Source organism: Helianthus annuus, chromosome 4 (genome assembly GCF_002127325.2).
Source record: "Helianthus annuus cultivar XRQ/B chromosome 4, HanXRQr2.0-SUNRISE, whole genome shotgun sequence".
Classification (NCBI taxonomy): domain Eukaryota; kingdom Viridiplantae; phylum Streptophyta; class Magnoliopsida; order Asterales; family Asteraceae; genus Helianthus; species Helianthus annuus.
In genome coordinates this window covers 195,683,776-195,702,746 of record NC_035436.2, presented here as the reverse complement: position 1 = coordinate 195,702,746, position 18,971 = coordinate 195,683,776, and the positions used below count along the sequence as shown (strand labels likewise).

General features: G+C 37.0%; 1 long non-coding RNA gene across 9 annotated transcripts; it reads left to right on the top strand.

Annotated features, from left to right (window-relative positions):
* Positions 1–299: 299 nt before the first annotated feature.
* On the top strand, positions 300–17,485 carry LOC110937768. Of its 9 annotated transcripts, XR_004890766.1 has the most exons (11): positions 300–484; positions 652–692; positions 783–903; positions 1,043–1,092; positions 13,729–13,810; positions 14,079–14,226; positions 14,310–14,380; positions 14,464–14,609; positions 14,758–14,862; positions 14,942–15,013; positions 15,479–17,485. It is a non-coding gene; the product is annotated as an uncharacterized LOC110937768 (long non-coding RNA). The 9 variants fall into 9 exon arrangements; XR_004890767.1 differs by lacking the exon at positions 783–903; XR_004890768.1 differs by lacking the exons at positions 300–484; positions 652–692; positions 783–903; positions 1,043–1,092 and adding an exon at positions 13,430–13,514.
* The last annotated feature ends 1,486 nt before the right edge of the window (positions 17,486–18,971 follow it).

Sequence of the window (18,971 nt, the reverse complement as noted above, 5' to 3'; positions counted from 1 at the left end):
GGCTGAGATTAAATCTCAGCCACTTAAACTCACATTTCTAACTGCTACAGTGACGGTTCTCGTCAGTTTTTAGGTTGGGAGGTTGCTCCGCCTTTTTCTGCCCATCTTCTCCACAAACCACGTTTACCCCTGGATAGTGGGTTCAGTAAACTCCCAAGAACTGTTTGAAGAGTGCTATCAAGAAGGTTACAAACTCTCTCCAAAAATGAGGCGGTTTACCTAATTTATCTCCTAAAATCATGGTAAAAACCACCCACTATCTACAAATCTGCAACAACTGCTTCTACGCCTTCCCTTATAACCCACTATGCAATTCCCTTCAAAACGCACCATCCTTTCATCTCTACAGCGCCAAATATACTACATGGGCACTTTCAAAAACGAAGATTGATGTAATTCTGAAGTTGCACCTTAACAATTGAACCCTACATCAATGGAACAGCCACTGCCCTCGCTTTTGATTTGTTTTGTTTCACAAGACCAGGTAAGAATTGAGCTATCTTTGATTCTGTAAGCAATAGAACATCATACACACATCTACATTTTTCTGATTGTCCAATTATGGTTTTGTTGATTATGATTTGGTAAATTGATCTACTAATACTTGCTATAGTTCACCTAAATTAACATATTTTTCTGTTTATTTTGTAGAATATCTTGAAACTTTTTCAGCAATTTATTTGTGTATAGAGGTATGGTTCTTTCAAGTTTCAATAATCTCCTCAATGAATTTAGTATAAAGACTTATCTATTTGTCTCTTTTTTACTTCTGTTTCTTGTAGGTGAGGGTTGATCATATGGCTATTGCTTTGTTAAGGACTTAAAAATCACCAATTGTTGACACTGTACAATTTCTTCCACAACATCGACATGTATTATTTTCCTCATCAATATATATCACAGGTGTGTTAAATAAATCTTTCAATCAATAATATTGTAGTCATTTTTTTTCTAGGGGAGTTTTTTGATGTTCGGTTTGTTATGTCCAGAATGTTACTTGAAACATTGGGACCTAAACGCCTTGTGGTTTTCAATCTTATAGTTAATACTCTCGCTTAGTGGAGTCTGGAGAGTGAATCGCATGAAGAAAAGGTATTATGTGGATCCGTACATCCTATTAGATAATATTACAGAATATTTGGTCAATAATTGTATTTATTCTATTGCTTTATTTATCTTGGTAAATCCTCAATTAGAGGAGAGATTATTGTACCTTTGTATATATATAATAGTTTTCTAAACCTCAAAAATATGAGGCTGATTTTTGACCATTCATTACATGGTATCAGCCATATCTCTACCCTCTCTCCTCCTTTTACTTTCTACATCCTAATTCCTGGGCATCCATGGCCGACACTTCATCTTCTTCCCTCCCCATCAACACAATACTTCATATGCTTACAATTAAACTCTCATGTACCAATTATTTATCATGGAGGCATCAAATGCTCAATATTCTCAAATATCAGAAGTTACAGGGCCATGTCGACGGCTCTATTAGCGCACCTCCGACCACCGTTACTGAAGCAGACAAGACGGCTCCAAATCCTGATGCTACTACCTAGAACAATAATGATCAACAGGCTGTTATTATTTTACTTTCCTCTCTCACGGAAGAATCAGCTGCTGAAGTGATTGGTATTACAGGTGCTCGACAAATCTGGCTTCAACTTGAAAGTGCTTACAGTAACTCGTCTGTGGAACGGGTTCATTCTCTGAGGGACTCTCTTTGTCTTCTGACCAAAGGTACTGCTTCTGTCTCTGATTTCAGTCGAAAATTCAAATCTCTTTGTGATCAGTTGGCTGCGATTGGCCATCCTTGCGGATATTGATAAATTACATTGGTATCTATGTGGTTTGGGACCATCCTTTGAAACGTTTTCAACTGCAATCCGCGCCACTAAACCTGCCCCGATGTTCCGAGATCTGCTTGTACAGGCAGAAAGTCATGAGTTGTTTTTAAAGTCCCTTCACGGTACCACGGCTCCACCGGCTGCTTTTCATGTTCAATACTCTCGTTCCTCTTCAACTCCGACTCGAGGACGTGGATCTGGTGCTCGTGGTTATAACTCTCGTGGTTCTCATAATGGTAGCAAGGGGCGTGGTCACGGGAGAAGGCCGCCTCATTGTCAACTTTGTCGTAACAATGGGCATTATGCATCCTCTTGCCCTAACTTGCACACGTATGCACGACAGGCTCCTTCTACGGATGAATCTCTTGCTAAAGCATTCCATGCTCAATGTCACGTGACCACTAACGGTCCTGATTGGAATGCGGATTCCGGGGCCACGGATCATATGTCACCTGAGTATGAATCTCTCAATCATTCGGTCCCGTATCAAGGTAACACGCATGTTATGTTCGGTAATGGTAAAACACTTCCCATAACTCATAAGGGTACTTCAGTTATTGCCAATAACATTTTTTTACGTGATGTTCTTGTTGTTCCTAATCTCACAAAGAAATTGTTGTCTATAAGCAAACTAACAGCGGATCATCCGGTCGATGTTTTATTTTCTCAACATTTCTTTACTATTCAGGATCGGAAAACAAAAAGAGTGCTTGCTAAAGGAACTTGTCAGAATGGTCTTTACGTGCTCAAGGAAGAACCGAGGGCTTTGGTTGCTAGTTTTGGTGTTTCGAATAAGGCCTCTTATGAGTTATGGCATGCTCGCCTCAGCCACGTATCTTTTGATACTATTTCTCTTTTGAATAAGTTAGGTGTTTTAACTGTTACTTCTTTGTTACCAAAACCAAATGTTTGCACACCATGCCAACTTGCAAAAGGACAACGTTTATCATTTAATGTTAATTCTAAACGTTCATCTCATCCTTTAGACTTGGTACATTGTGATTTATGGGGCCCGGCACCTATTTGCTCTAAAGATGGTTATTTATATTATGTTGCGTTTATTGATGATTATTCGCGGTTCACATGGTTGTATCCACTAAAAAGCAAAACAGGTTTTTATTCGGTTCTAACCGCTTTTATCAATTTGGTTCAAACACAATGCTCAAGAAAAATAAAGGTTTTTCAAAGTGATGGTGGCACGGAATTTGTAAATCATACGGTTCGAAAAATCTTTGAAGAAAATGGTACTTTTCATCGACTTTCATGTCCATACACGCCACAACAAAATGGCCGTGCTGAACGGAAGCATCGACATATAGTTGAGACTGGTCTCGCCATGTTATTTAATGCTCAAGTTCCGGCATGTTATTGGGCAGATGCATTCACTTCCGCCGTGTTTATCATTAATCGTTTGCCAACTCCAGTATTACAAAACAGGTCTCCGTTTCAGTTAATTTTTAATCAAGATCCTCAATATGCAAATTTCCGTACCTATGGATGTCAAGTTTTCCCTTATTTGCGAGACTATGCTAAACATAAACTTGAGCCTCGCAGTATTCCATGTGTGTTTATTGGATATAGCTCTCAGCATAAAGGGTATCGGTGTCTTGACCCGGTCACATCTCGTATCTATATTACTCGGCATGCTCGGTTCAATGAAAAGAATTTTCCGTTTAATGTTCATCATCCACAACTGATCTTTCTCAGTTACCTCTTACCACATTTATAGAAGATTTTCATGGACCTTTTGTGACATTTCAAAATGAGAAATCCACTAAGGCTCCAAACAGTTCTAGTAATAACCATCACAGTCCAAGTTCATGTGTCTTATGCAAACCAAATGATAATATTCCCATGCAAACCCAAACCTCCAACCCAACCATCCAACATCACGACCCAATCCCAACACAACCTATCGGCCTACAACCCGCCTCTATCCCTGATTCAGAACCCTTTCCTATACCCGGCCCATCACAAACCTCTACCACCGGCCCAGAATCCACCTTTATACCTGCTCCGGAACCATCAACTATACCTCAGCCCATCACCTCTACGACCCCATCCACATATGTTCATCCTATGACTACTCGATCAAAAGTCGGCATTTTTAAGCCTAAACATCAAGCCGACTTTGCTTCTCTTACCACTCACAACCTTCACATAGCCTTATCTTCTACCACCAAACCTCGCGGGTACAAAACAGCCGCTAAAAATCCTAAGTGGGTAGCGGCAATGTATGAAGAACTTGAAGCCTTGCGTCACAATCAAACATGGACTTTGGTTCCTCGACCTCCTTCTACGAATGTGGTAGGATCCAAATGGGTCTATCGTATCAAATACCATTCTGATGGCACGATTGAACGGTACAAGGCTCGATTGGTAGCACAAGGCTATACCCAAATTTCGGGACTTGACTATTCTCATACATTCAGTCCGGTCGTTAAAGCATCAACGGTTCGGATTGTTTTATCTCTTGCGGTCTTGAACAAAAAAATGTCTTTTTAAATGGCAACTTAAGTGAGACAGTATTTATGGAGCAACCCCCTGGTTTCATTGATCCTCAATTTCCTAATCATGTGTGCAAATTATCAAAGGCTCTATATGGTTTGAAACAAGCTCCTCGGGCATGGTTTCAACGTTTAAGCTCGTTTCTTCTGTCCTTTTGTTTTACCTGTAGCCGTGCGGACACATCTCTCTTCGTATTCACCAGAGACTCATGCATTATTGTTGGTGCACTACGTCTATTGACTTCGTCTTGTATCATAGGATAGGTTAGAATAACCAGTGCACGAGGTTCGAGAAACGAGAACTAGTGAATTAGCATTGAGGTCCGCTTATATGGACATTGTCCATATACGCGAACCAGGTTAACTCACCTGGACCGCTTATATGAACATTGTTCATATAAGCGAACCAAACAAGTTTCAGGTTCGCTTTTATGGAGTCCACATAAGCGATCCAGAAACTCTATAAATAGGTGCATGGTTGTTTCATTTGTAACAGCTCGGAACTTGTAACGAAGTGCTGCCGATTTGCTTCCAGGTTGTAAACACTGTTAGAATCAATAAAGAGAAGCATTATATTTAGTTTGAGCATCTAATTCACTGATCCCGCCTTTGAATTAGAGAAACGTCTCTTCTGATCGACTCATTCAGAGTCAACGACGATCCAACAAGTGGTATCAGAGCTCAGGAGGAAGAGTTCAGCTCAAATTTGATCTGTTTTCTGTCTTCTACACCTTCTTTTTCAATTTAGACAAGTTTCCACGGTTAAAATCGGACGAATTTTTCACAGGACATGTATTAGTGGACAATAACAAACCCTTGAAAGTTTCGAGTTAAAATTCGAACTAAAAATGGACAAAACAGCCTTGGAATGTAGGTTCACGTTTTTGGACAGGGTTTAGGTCCGCTCATTTGTACATTATTGCGTCTGGTCCGCTCCAAAAACAAGCCTGGTCCGCTCGAGCATACACCATCTGGTCCGCGTTTACGAACAAGTCTGGTCCGCTCGAACGAACAAGTCCTGGACCGCTCGTATGGCATGTTCTGGTCCGCTCGTACGACATGTTCTGGTTCGCTCGTATGACATTTTCTGGACCGCTCATATAAACAATCTTGGTCCACTCGAACAACATCATCTAGTTCGCTTATTTGATCCAACAAGGGTTCGCTTATTGGTAACTAGTGTGATCCACTCATTTGGACACAAGGGGTTTCATTTATCCGGTCCGACTTGATCCGCTTATCTGTCCAACCAGTTTTGCTCATTAGTCCAAATTGGTTTTCGCTCATACGATCAATCTGATTTCGTCCAAGTGTCAAGATTATTTCACGACAATCGAGTGTTAGTGTATTTCAACTTACTTGATATTGTTTAAACTGATTGGATTTGTTTGTTTGCTTCCAGGTCTTTGAATTTCGGGTGATTCAAGATGTCGAACAACGGTGAAGAATTCTACAATACATTCTACAACGCGTGCACTTCCGAATCATCAGATAGAAGATCTGAGCTGAAAGAATATTCAAAAGAGATTTCGGATAATCTGAAGTTCGAAAACATGTACGGAAGCCAACAGAAACCACCAAAGTTGATGAAAGTCGAAGATTATAATTGGTGGAAAAACAGATTTGAAGGATGGGTGAAAGCTTTCGCTCCTGAAAGTTGGTTAAAGTTAGTAACTGAATATCAAGCACTAGAGAAAGCAGGAGGAGAGTTAATCGAGGAGAAAGATTTTACAGAAAAAGATGTAAAGAATGTTGTTGCTGAATACAGAATGATAACTTTGATCAAACAGTCAGTTAGAGAGGATATTATTTCATTGCTTGAACAAGAAAAAATGTCAAAGAAATTGTGGGAAGCATTGGAGAGAAAATGTGTTGGGAGTAACGAGATTGTCAAAAACAAGAAGAAATTGTTGCGTAAAGAGTTTGAAGTGTTCAATTGTATGAAAAATGAATCTGTTTGTAAGATGTTAGAGAGATTTGGACATCTGAAAATGGAGTTGGTTAGATATAACATTGACTATTCTGAAGAATTGATGGTGGATAAGTTGTTTGATGCATTGCCCAATGATCAAGATTGGCAATATTTTGCTCTTATGCTGAAGAATACAATTAAGCCAGATGATCTAAAGGTTGACTTGCTGATTGAAAGGCTTGAAAGCCATGAATTGGAGTTAAAGAGATCTAAAGTCAACAGTCCAGGGTATCAGCAGAATGTGGAGATTTATTACAGAGGAAATATACCAAATGCTGGTTCTCCAAAAACAGCATTTTCTGCAGAAAGTTCGAACTCAGTCAACAATGAAAGTCTTCACAGTGGTTTTCACAGTGGTTCTTCTTCAAACATTTCAGACCAGTCTGCTTCAAACAATGTATTTCAGTGTAATATCGCAATCGATTTGAAGAATGGGCAGAACTTTAGTGAAGAATCAGCAAAACAACAGATGGTTTTCTTAGCATCTGTACTAGAATCGTATGAAGGACTCGTCGCAGGGAAGATTGGAAATACCAATTTGACAAAAGAAGAGTATGATCAAATAGACCCCGAGGAGATGGAACTGATGGATATCAGATGGTGCATGGCCAGTGCAGTTCGTCGAGCACAGCGGTTCATGGAGATTATGGGGAGGAAGTCAATCGGAGGGCCATCTACCAAATTGGGTTTTGATAAATCCAAAGTGACATGTTTCAAATGCAAACAAAAAGGTCACTTCAAGCGCGAGTGCAGAAATTCGTATGTTGCTGAAGATTCTGAAAACCCATTCAATGAAGATTATTACAAGAAAGCGATTTACCATCAAAATAAGTCTGAACCACCAAGGTTGAAACAGCAAGAAGAAAAATCAAGGGCTCTTGCGGTCATTTATGATGATGAAGGCTATGACTGGAGTAAAGAAGTTCTTCCAGAACAGGATGCTGTTGGTTATGCATTCGTTGCAAAAGATGATCATGATACATGGTGGAGAAGAGACAGTGCAAGATGGGAGATTGGCAAGCTGTATGAACCATTTCAAGAAGCACAGAGAGCCAAGAGATGGAATGAAGAGTTGGAGTGTTACTTGGATCCACAGGGTAATCCAGTGGTCGATCCGTCAAAAGTTGATTTTGATGCTGTCACCAATGTGTTTCCAAGTGAGCGTATTTTCAACACAAAAAGGCTTTCTGATAAAAGCTATCTGCCAGAGTTGATGAACAAGTTGAGAGAAGTCTTTGAAGCAAGTCTACCGAAGGTGGTAGAGATGAAGAAGAGAAAAGAAGAAGAGTTGAAGAATTTGAAGAGGTAAAGACCGTTGCAAAGCTTGCTGATGAAGAGAATCAAAGAGCTGAGGAAGAACAGAAGCCGAAAGAGATGGAAGAAAAAGTTGAGAAGATACCGGAGACAGAGGCAGCTGAGCACGCTGAGGTGTCGATCACTGAGGTAATAAAATCTTCTGAATTATCATATGATGAATTGGTTGTTGAAAAGGAAAACAAGTGCAGGAATTGCATTGAAAAGTGCAAAGCTTGTACTGAAAAAGAAGAAATAATAAAAACAAAAGATAATGAAATGAACAAACTTGAAAATGCTTTAAAACTGAAATGTAAAGAAAGGATTGACACAGAGCAAAGTTTAAAATTAAAAGTTGAGAAATTAACACAGAAATGTCATGATTTTGAAAAAGAAAATAAGGTTTCGAAAGAAAAATGTGACACAAAATGTGTTGATTGCGTTGAGAAAGAATCTAAGTTTCTAGAGTTACAAAAACAATATGATTCTTTAAAATGGTCAAGTCAGAGAGTACAAGAAGCTTATGATACTTTGAAGAGCCAAGTCAAAAGTTTTGATCAAAGGTTGTCTGAAACTTTAACAACCAAAGAAATGTATGAAAGACAGTTTAAAGAAAAGCAAATTGAATTAAACAAGCGTGTTGATGAAATTGCTAATCTTAAACAAGTCTTGGCTGAAAAAGAAAAGATTGTTACAAAACTTCAAAGTTATCATAACTCTTCGTACATTCTCGAACGTATTTTCAATATCACACCAGATGACAAAGATACTAATGATTGTAAAAAGGGTATTGGTTCAGAATATCATCAGGTACCACCACCATTGAGAGACAATTATACTTTTTATGATGAGGAAAAGGTGGCAAAGGGTTTGAACATAGCTGACCAATTACCTGAAAGTATCGATGTGATTTACACCAAATCTGATGATGCTAATGATTCAGAGGTGGTGAGTAAGGTGGTTGATAGTGTTTTGAAAGATGAGTCTACAAAAGGTAAATCTGAATCACAGGATGAAGATGAAGGAAATCTTTATGATGGATATCTGAAAGACACAAAATCCGAGAAGAATTTGAATGATGATTCAAAAGGATTGGTTTATACCATGATTGGATCGGACAAACTATTCTTAGATGTTGTTTTCCCGATTCAGAATGTGATTTCAGAGAAAATTGACAAAGTTTTCAAGATGGTTGAAATTGAGAAGTCTGAAATGTCGAAGTTTGCTGGTAAAGGTTTCAAAGGGTCTTATAACAAACCTGGTTCTAAGAAGAAAAACATGAAGTCTGGTTTGGGGTATAGGAAGAAATATAATCGAAACAGAACTGAAAGGTCCAATTTTCAGACAAAAATGACTTTTGTTCAAGGAAAAAGCTTCACAGAAGAAGAAAAACTCAAAATTGGAAAACAATCTAATGCAGAGTTTGAGGTCATGAAAAAGAAACAACAACAGCCAAAAGATGTGTCAAAGAAAGTGTGTTTTAAATGTGATCAAATTGGACACGTTGTACGGAAGTGCCAAAATCCAAAGTCTGTTGATGTTGAAAAACAGAAATCTGGGAGTGTGAAACCGAGGTCAACCAGATTTGATTCGAGACAAACTTGGAGGTATACAACAAACAAGTTTGCCTCGAATCAAAATTGGAAATCAAACCCGAACAGGTTCAATTCTAGACAGACCTGGAACTTTTACACACCCAGAATGAGAATATCATGGAGTCGGAAAACATCGGTTGGTGTGACAAAACCTCAAGAGATTTGGAAACCTAAAAATGTTGTTCAAACTCAAAAGGTTCAGAAAGAAACAAATTTTTACAAAAGAGGTACTCTGGGAGGTCAAGTGTGGTCTGTTAAGAATAGTGTTGATTTGATGAAAGATGAGAATGTTGGCATGAACACTGAGAAACAAAAACAAATTTGGAAACCAAAAACTGAAACAATAAGTTCAATTTCTGAGGTGAAAACGTCTGAGGATTCAGTTTTGGTTGCCTATGATGCAAATTTTCCACCGCTCAAGGCTGAAAACTTTAAAATTCAGGTTGCTAGAATCAAGGTTACACCTAAGGCTGCTGAGGCCTGGGTGGACACCATGTTTGATTAAGCGGTTGGAATTGCCGGAGCTTCCTTTATCGCGAAGCATGAATCGGCATCTATCTTTATTGATTGAAATTTTTATGGCAAATTGTTGAGTATTTGATAAGGTTTGAATGTGCAGGTGCTAAATGCTGGTGAAGATTGTGAGAGTGATGCACAGGAAGAGGTTGAAGATCCCTGATTTTGGTCAGACAGGGAGTTTGTTTGTTGTTTTGTATAAAGTTGAATTGAGTTTGTTGTTTGTTGGTTGTTTGTTTGTCTGGTTGATGTTTGTGATGTTTGATGTTTGTTTTCTTTGAATAAGTGGTGATGGACTATGCCGAAACCCTCACGGCTGAACAAGCATGATTCCGGTCACAGGTTGAAGAATGGTTTTCTAACTTCAATGGGTTGTAAATGATGGGGGTACATTATACTTTCTGCAAAACAGAGCATGAGATGCAGAAAATGGATGGCGAGACAAAGCTATCTACATCGGTTATCAAATTTCTTTAATGATTTTGCATTTTAGGGGGAGAAGTATTGTCAGAAAATACAAAAACATTAAAAAATTTGAAAAAGTCAAAAACATGATAAAATTCAAAAATTTGAGTTGTAAAAAGAGGAAATGATAGTACATCAGTAGACAGTTACGGTACGCTAAAGATTTGTATAGTATAAAGTGTTAAACAGTTTTACTGATGATGTGTTGATAGATTGTTACACATTTAGTAGATTTATTCGGGATATAAACCTAAAATTTCAAACTTGCGAAATTTGTGGGGAACATTACTTGGATATATAGGTAACCCCTGAAATCTCGTTTGAAAGGTCTTATATTCTGATATACTAGGTTTTTCTACTAATTGATGTCTGGGCTATTATTCCGGGACTTCTGCTGAACGGTGGTTCTGACCTAGTCCTTGGATAATGCTTTGCCTGAAATGCTTGAAACATAGCATTATAGCCCTCAGATTGATTAGACAATAAAATTGATAATCATCTGTTGTAGCTGAAAAGATCCTCTAAAGGGGACACACTGCAAAGTCGAAACTGATATCTCTCTGCTGAACGGAAGTTCTGACCTGAGATCCCTCAGTTCTCGCATTTAACCCCTAATTTATGCACAGACATCATTGTAGTATTGTTGCCTGTAAGACTGAATATTGGGATTTGGATACGGGAGTATATTCAAGAGGTGGGACACATGAATGAGTTTAAGTCTTAAAATATCTAAATCGTATCCTGAATCAGTTGAAATTTGTATGAAAATTTAAATGGATCAGTATATTGACAATCTAAGTGAATTGTTTAATTCTTAATGTGAATTTAAGCTCAACGGTACTTGTGACTTGTCAAAAACTGATATGATCCTCTGACGCATACTCAATCAAAAATATTATTTGTAAATATGCTTGTACATATTTCTTTACAGCTTTATATTTTCAGAAAATACAAAAAGATTTGATTTCTGCTTTATTTTCGATAAACCGATGTCTGAGATGCTGAGTTTCAAAATCTAAGTATGTTGATTGTGTTTCTGAAAATAAAACGAGTTCATTAATTTGAAACTTGAAATTTCTAGAAAACTTCAAAAATAGTTTGTGCATATCTACAAGGTCATTAATTTGAACTTGAATGATAATTTGTGGGGGAGTTAGATTCTTTTACACTGTCAAAATCAGAAATATTGTTGATAGGGGGAGTATTTTAGAAAGTTGTATAGTGCCAGATTACGGTTTTTGGTTAATGATTTTAAAATGATTATTACATATCATGTGTTTGAGAATTGCAGGTGTTATTTGAGACTACGATCCCGAGTGCAGAGTCTTAGGGGGAGTCTGAAGACAAGTTTAACGCAAACGAAAGTGTGCAGAGAACCAGGTATCGTTCCTGGAAGAGCTTGTAGCTGAAAAGCAAGGTGTTGATCTCTAAAAGCACAGAAGCTTGACAAGAGGGGGAGCCTACTGATGATGAAGTTGTAAAGATGATCAAAGCGAAAGATTGAAGGATACTTATATTGTTACAATCTGAACAAGTTGGCAAAGATGATCAAGACTGAAGAGGGGGCATAACAGAGAATGTTCACTGAAGACTTCGTCAATATCCGAGGGGGAGTCTGTTGGTGCACTACGTCTATTGACTTCGTCTTGTATCATATGATAGGTTAGAATAACCAGTGCACGAGGTTCGAGAAACGAGAACTGGTGAATTAGCATTGAGGTCCGCTTATATGGACATTGTCCATATAAGCGAACCAGGTTAACTCACCTGGACCGCTTATATGAACATTGTTCATATAAGCGAACCAAACAAGTTTCAGGTTCGCTTTTATGGAGTCCACATAAGCGATCCAGAAACTCTATAAATAGGTGCATGGTTGTTTCATTTGTAACGGCTCGGAACTTGTAACGAAGTGCTGCCGATTTGCTTCCAGGTTGTAAACACTGTTAGAATCAATAAAGAGAAGCATTATATTTAGTTTGAGCATCTAATTCACTGATTCCGCCTTTGAATTAGAGAAACGTCTCTTCTGATCGACTCATTCAGAGTCAACGACGATCCAACAATTATGTACCTACTCGTTTATGTGGATGACCTTATTCTTACGGGAAATAACGAGGACACCATTGCTGATTTTATCTCTCGTCTCAATCATGAGTTTGCAATCAAAGATCTCGGTGATCTGAATTATTTTCTAGGCCTTGAAGTTGCTTACACTGACAACGGTCTGTTTCTCACTCAGTCTAAATATGCTAAGGATATTCTAATGCGAGCTAAGCTTTATGATTCTAAACCAGTCAGCACTCCTCTGGCTCCTCATGAGTCTTTCACCACGGATGGAGAACCATATTCAGATCCTACTCTGTATCGGTCTTTAGTTGGGGCTCTTCAATACTTGACGATAACCAGACCCGACTTATCTTATGCAGTTAATCAGGTCTGCCAATTTCTTCATGCACCCACTATACATCATTTTCAATCCGTTAAGAGAATCTTGCGATATGTCAAAGGTACAATTTCCTTTGGTCTTTTGTTCAGTCGGCCACACAAAAGTTCCTTAATTGGATACTCTGATGCGGATTGGGCTCGTTGTCTAGAGACTCGACGCTCCACATATGGGTACTCTATTTTCTTAAGGGGGAATTTAGTATCTTGGAGTGCAAAGAAACAACCCACGGTGTCACGTTCAAGCTGTGAATCTGAATATCGTGCAATGGCAAACACGGCTGCCGAAATTGTTTGGATTACTCATCTTTTACAAGAACTACATGCTTTACCACCGGACCGCCCAACTCTTCTTTGTGACAACAAAAGTGCTCTTTTTATGACTCAAAATCCTGTCTCGCATAAACGTGCCAAACACATTGACTTGGATTACCACTTCATAAGAGAGCTTGTCACCTCAGGCAAGTTATACACCAAGTTCGTTCCAACCAATCTTCAGGTGGCTGACATCTTCACAAAAAGTCTTCCGCGTGCTCAATATGAAAACCTCCATGCTATGCTCCGGCTTGGTCCACCACCGTTTCGATTGAAGGGGGATATTAGATAATATTACAGAATATTTGGTCAATAATTGTATTTATTCTATTGCTTTATTTATCTTGGTAAATCCTCAATTAAAGGAGAGATTATTGTACCTTTGTATATATATAATAGTTTTCTAAACCTCAAAAGTATGAGGTTGATTTTTGACCATTCATTACACATCCATTCTCTTTTTTTTGTTGTCCTCAAAGATTAATAATTTGTGGTGGGAAATGAACGGGTGAATGGGTTGGGTAACAGGTCAAAACGTGAACTTTTTGTTAGGGTAAGTTGAGTTGATTGTCACTTTTTCTATTTAAAAAAATGAAATAGAGTGATTCAAGTATACTACAAATTTTTTCGATTTTCAATGATAGTTTATGGTGTTTGCTAATTGATGAGATTAAATATGTTTTTTGTTTTTGTTTCTGTTCTGACAAGAAAGACCTGATTCTAACATAATTAGGTGTTTGCTAATTGCCTAATTATGTGCTTGATAGTCAAGGTGAGAGATTTAGCATCTTGGACTGTAATCGATTTTGGAACCGGCAATGGCCTCCTTCAAGAGCTTGCTAAGCAGGGGTGTGTATTTTTTTCTTTTCTTATTCATTTAGTATTTCTTTTATTTTGGATATTGATGAAAAAATACGATGTAGTTGTATGAAGTACATAGTTGACATTCGTAACTAGCTGAGCATATTATTTGTGCACTTCCTTAAGGAGAATCGGCATTCATATTAAACTTTTAAGTTTCATTCATCTATTGTCTTGTATTTCAAAGCCAAATTATTATAATTATGTAGCTACTTAAACCAAGAAAGAATAAAAAATAAAGTTTTAAATCTTGCAGGTTGGTTTGTTGAATGTGGATTGATACTACAACTCATTACTGATGTTCATCGATAAAGCAGTCAGTGGAATAAACGTTCATCAGTCTAAATGCTCGCCACATCATCATGTTGGCATCAACTACCAAGGTTTCGGTTAGAAAATCGGAGGTAATTAAGTCCCATTACCTGACTTCTTAGGTTAAACGTGTTTGAAAGTCAATTGTTGACCATGTTTGATTGACCAACAATAGGATTATGTACCTTGCCATGAAAGATAGCTTCAGAGTTAGAGTTGAGAGTTGAGCTGGAAATGAAGCAACAAGTTGGGTACATTGATTATGATACTTGTAGAGTTGTAGGTGGTGGATCAAATATAATATGGGTTTTTTTCTTTTTCCTTTTTAGACGAAGGAATTTGTGGAAGTGAAAAAGGTGCTAACTTTGAAAGGGGTCTTTGCTTAATTATGTGTATGATATATTGAGGAGAAAAATATCTAGCATGGAGAAGGATCTCCAAGATTTGAAGTGCACTATTGATGTACTGCGACAAGGTATTTATATATTTATACTTTTGGTAAACATGAAAATTTGACTTTTGACTTGCTATTCGTTGACTGATTAATCTACTGGTTTGACTTTTAGAAAAGTTATTAAGAAGATTAATTATTTCCCTTAGTTTTTATGTTTCTCTTTGCCTAGCGAATAATCTTATGCAATCCAAGTTATGGAAAGCTCCTGCAATTGTTGGCATTAAAAAAAGTCCAACCACTAAAAAGGAAGCATCAACATCTACAGCTAATCTTGGTATGTGATTCGGCTATAGTTTAGTTGAATGTTAGGCTGATTATGAGATTTCACAGTGACAGTACTTATTATTTAACAGTGAAAATACAAGATGTAATGGAAATTATCAAAAAGGATATCATTTATACTGTTTAATGGCCAGCCAAAACAGGTACATTGTGCTACTAGCCACCTATTCTTAGTGATGCAATTGTTTTTAATTTACTTCAGAAATTAGCTACATGACAAAGGGTTATTAGATACTCTAACAAAATGATTTGAGAATGACAATGATCAATGTGGAAGCTATTTAGTTACCAGCTCAGAATATCTTTTTTGTGGTTTCCTTTCTTTATCTTAAAATACTGTAATTCGGTTGTAACTTTTCTAAAGCCATAAATATTTGTTTCCTTGATTTTCTAAAGCTATTAGTCCCATATTTTAGGATGTTACTACAATTACGGTAAATTTGAGAGTTAGTGAATAATAGTGTTGGAAGTTCTCTTTTCTTAAGTCACTTGGGAAAATTGAAGTTGTTATCGTACTTGCAATTTCTTAGGTGTTGTTTTAAATGCACTATAAATTTGGTGATTAATGAATATTATACTAGGATGCATACTGATTTTTTTATTAATAGTCTGGCATGTAACAGTGATATAGAGACAAAGGCATAGCTTTGTTGGGGTGCCCCGGCTCTCGCCGATTTTTTTGCTCATAGGCGTGCGTCTCGGTTGCTCTTTTTAAAGTGAGCCTTGTGCGCTTTTGACTACTATGTATCACATAGTGATTCTTTATGGTAGTTATGCTGATGATTAGACTTGTAGATGAGATGAAGTGCCTGAGGAAAAAAGTTGTCTTAAATTGGAGAATTGTGAAGAAAAAATCAATGTGGTTACACGAGCATCAAATGAGCTTATTCTCTTCTATGATGAGGTTTGTTATGCATATGGATATTGCACTTATATGAAAGAAATGAAATTGGTGGGTGGTGTTTTTAGTTGACTCATTTTCAAGTCTAGAATTTCAAGTATCAAGAGTACCCCAAGGTTCAAAACTTAGGGGTGTGAACTTATGACACGACACAAAAATCCGACGCGAACCAAACACGAAATTCGTGGGTTTCGGTTTAGTCTAAACAGGTTCGGATGGGTTTAACGTTGAACCCGCGAACCAGTTTAACTAAACGGTTGGGTTCGTGTCGAACTCATCAGGTTGGTGGGTTAACCCGTTTAACTTATTTATATTATATTTAATTTTTTTAAATGTGTTGTTAGTAGTGATATACATTTGTATTTTTTGCTGTATAATTTTAAATTAAAATATCATTCAGCAAAAAAAAATAATAAAAATAAAAAAAATCGGGTATAACGGGTCGTGTTGGGGTCAACCTGCGAATATTCATGTCGCCTTCGGTTATATGTGTCTGGCACGATTTCGTGTTCGGGTTTGTGTAAATTGTCAGACATGGCCCGTTTAACACCTCTAACGAAAGTACCAGTACCGAAAAACGAGGAAAACTGATACTGGTACCTAATATACCGGTACCGAAAAACGAGGAAAATTGGTACCGGTACCGAAAAACAAGGAAAATTGGTACCGGTGCCGAATACCGGTACAATTTGATACCAATAACGAAAAACGAGGAAAGTTGGATCTGCACTTCCTGTAGTTTCGATCATATATGAAATGATTCCACTTTTTCCTGCCCATGTCTCCTTCGACTATTTTAGATTAGTACTTTGCAATCAAGTGGGCATGTTTACTAAGAAATATACTGATACACTTGGTCGAAGGTTTAGCAACATGTACCGGCTTTTATCTGCATGCGTGTTACCGCGTACTCTGGGCTTGGTTTCTATCATGTGGGTTTCATTTTTGGTTATATGGGTCGTATGACCCAAATTCAAATATTTTGAATAAACACTTGATGCGGGTGATATAACATAGAGTTACATGAGTAACCCGTATAACAGTGCGGGTGTGATATGAACCTGATGACTTTAATAGTACGGGTCGCATGAAATTTTTACTAAAATAATAAAAGTTAAACTTTGAAAATGTCCTGCTCCTGCAACTATCTTATATGACCATGAGTGATTAATACTCGCACGTATCTACAACTCAAAATCCAAACCCTGCCACCAGAAGGCACACACTAGCTAAACACTTGATTACACTTTTGCATCTCCTATTCTATTTTTATTTCTGACCATTTTCATTTCTTGTAAAAGAGACCCATTATCACAATCTTCATGTTGATGTTAAATTGGGAAGACAAATTGGACTCTAGAAACTGATATCTTATCTACTGTTGTAATGATGATGCTGAGATTTAGAAGACTGTTGATCAAGAAATCTTTGAATTATTAAATAAAAACAATTGTATGAAAGTACAATTGAAAGAAATGCAAGAAAGATATTTAGCAACAAGCCCAAAGTTGGCAGAGGTGGATGGTGAAAGACAACAACTTATAATGACCTTATAATATACATCATGGGAAATATGTAAGTTCGGTCTTTCTTCTTTTTATTCTCTATCTTACTTAATTTTTTTGTTGGGTTTCTAGAGAATATTACATGAATACGTGTACCGTAAAGATTTGCATGCTAAGTTTCTCAGTAATTATAATCTTTTTTTTTTATTTATTACATCCTTTGATAGATGGTGAAATGTGTTATACTTTATGCCTGAAAAGTAGTATTTCCTTGATTGCGTACAAGATGATAGGGTATGGAGCTAAAAGCATGTGTAACATTGAGAATCTACATGTAACTTCACTACAGGGTTTATGATGAAAGGTTAAGATACGATTTTTTTTTCCCAATTTTAAATGTCTTTGCAAGTATCTTTATACGACATGAGTTATTAATGATAGTATGGTTAGTGGCTCTTCTGGGACTTGGTAAGGTTTAAATTCAAGTTAATTGTGTTCATAGGTTCATTCAAGTTGTTAGTATATAATACATTAACGTAACCCGTCCACCGGACGGGTATTTAACTAGTTAATTGTTAGTTGTGGGAAGGGTTGGGAATTAATTGTTTGTCGGTTATCGATCCCCGACTGAGATAATGGTGCAAATATCAGACAGAATATCAGTACCGACAATATCGGCAATATCGGACCGATATTTGACCAATATATCACCGATTTTCCCGATATCATTACATTTCTTCTTATTTCCACCATTCGTCTTTCTTCTTATTGTTGTTATTACTAGGGTAAAGTTCTTGTACAAATAATCTTAACATACTAAACATACAAATTGAAGGAAAACTCAAAAAGACAAGGTGGCATTTTTGTAATTATCAATAACTATCAAAGTTACTCTACAAATATACCTAAAAAAAACCTAACCCCCCCCCCCACCCAAAAAAAAAAAAAACTACCCCCCCCCCCCCAACCCAAGCTAAAATGCTAAAAACTAAACCTCCAAAAAACCTAAAAAATAAAAAAAACACACAAATTATTTTATTTTTTTTAACATTTTTTACTAAAAATCGCTACTTTTAGTAGCAGAAAAAAATTTATTATTTTTTTTATTTTTATTATTTTTTTGCTAACAAAATGTAGCGATTTTTTAATAAAAAATGTAAAAAAAAATTGTGTTTTTTAGGTATTTTTGGTTGAGTTCACATTTGTATAGTAACTTTGATAGTTGGTGGTAATTACAAAAATGCCACATTGTCCTTTTGAGTTTTCCTTCAATTTGTATGTTTAGTATGTTAAGATTATTTGTATTTGATCTTTTGCCGTTATTACTATTAGTGCTTTAAGTTTTAATGTTAGTTGTTACTGTTAAATGTTAGTGTTTAAAGTCTTAGTAAGTTCCTACTTGCTACAATTGTTAGTGTTTTGCAAGTTGCAAAAGGTTAATTTGTTGATGGTAGGAGAGCATACTGAATTGTTAGTGTTAAATTGCTATATAAATTTAGCATGATAGTAAAATTACTGATATCCCACCGCGATAATCGATATTTCAAAATATCGGTCCTTGACTAATATCCAATATTTTACCGCATTAATTACTTAGTGTCAAGGTTAAAAAGAACGAAAACGAGTTTCGAGGCGTTTTCCTTCGCCTCACGAGGCATAAGCATTCTTCTGCCCTTACAGAAGTGCCCTATGTGT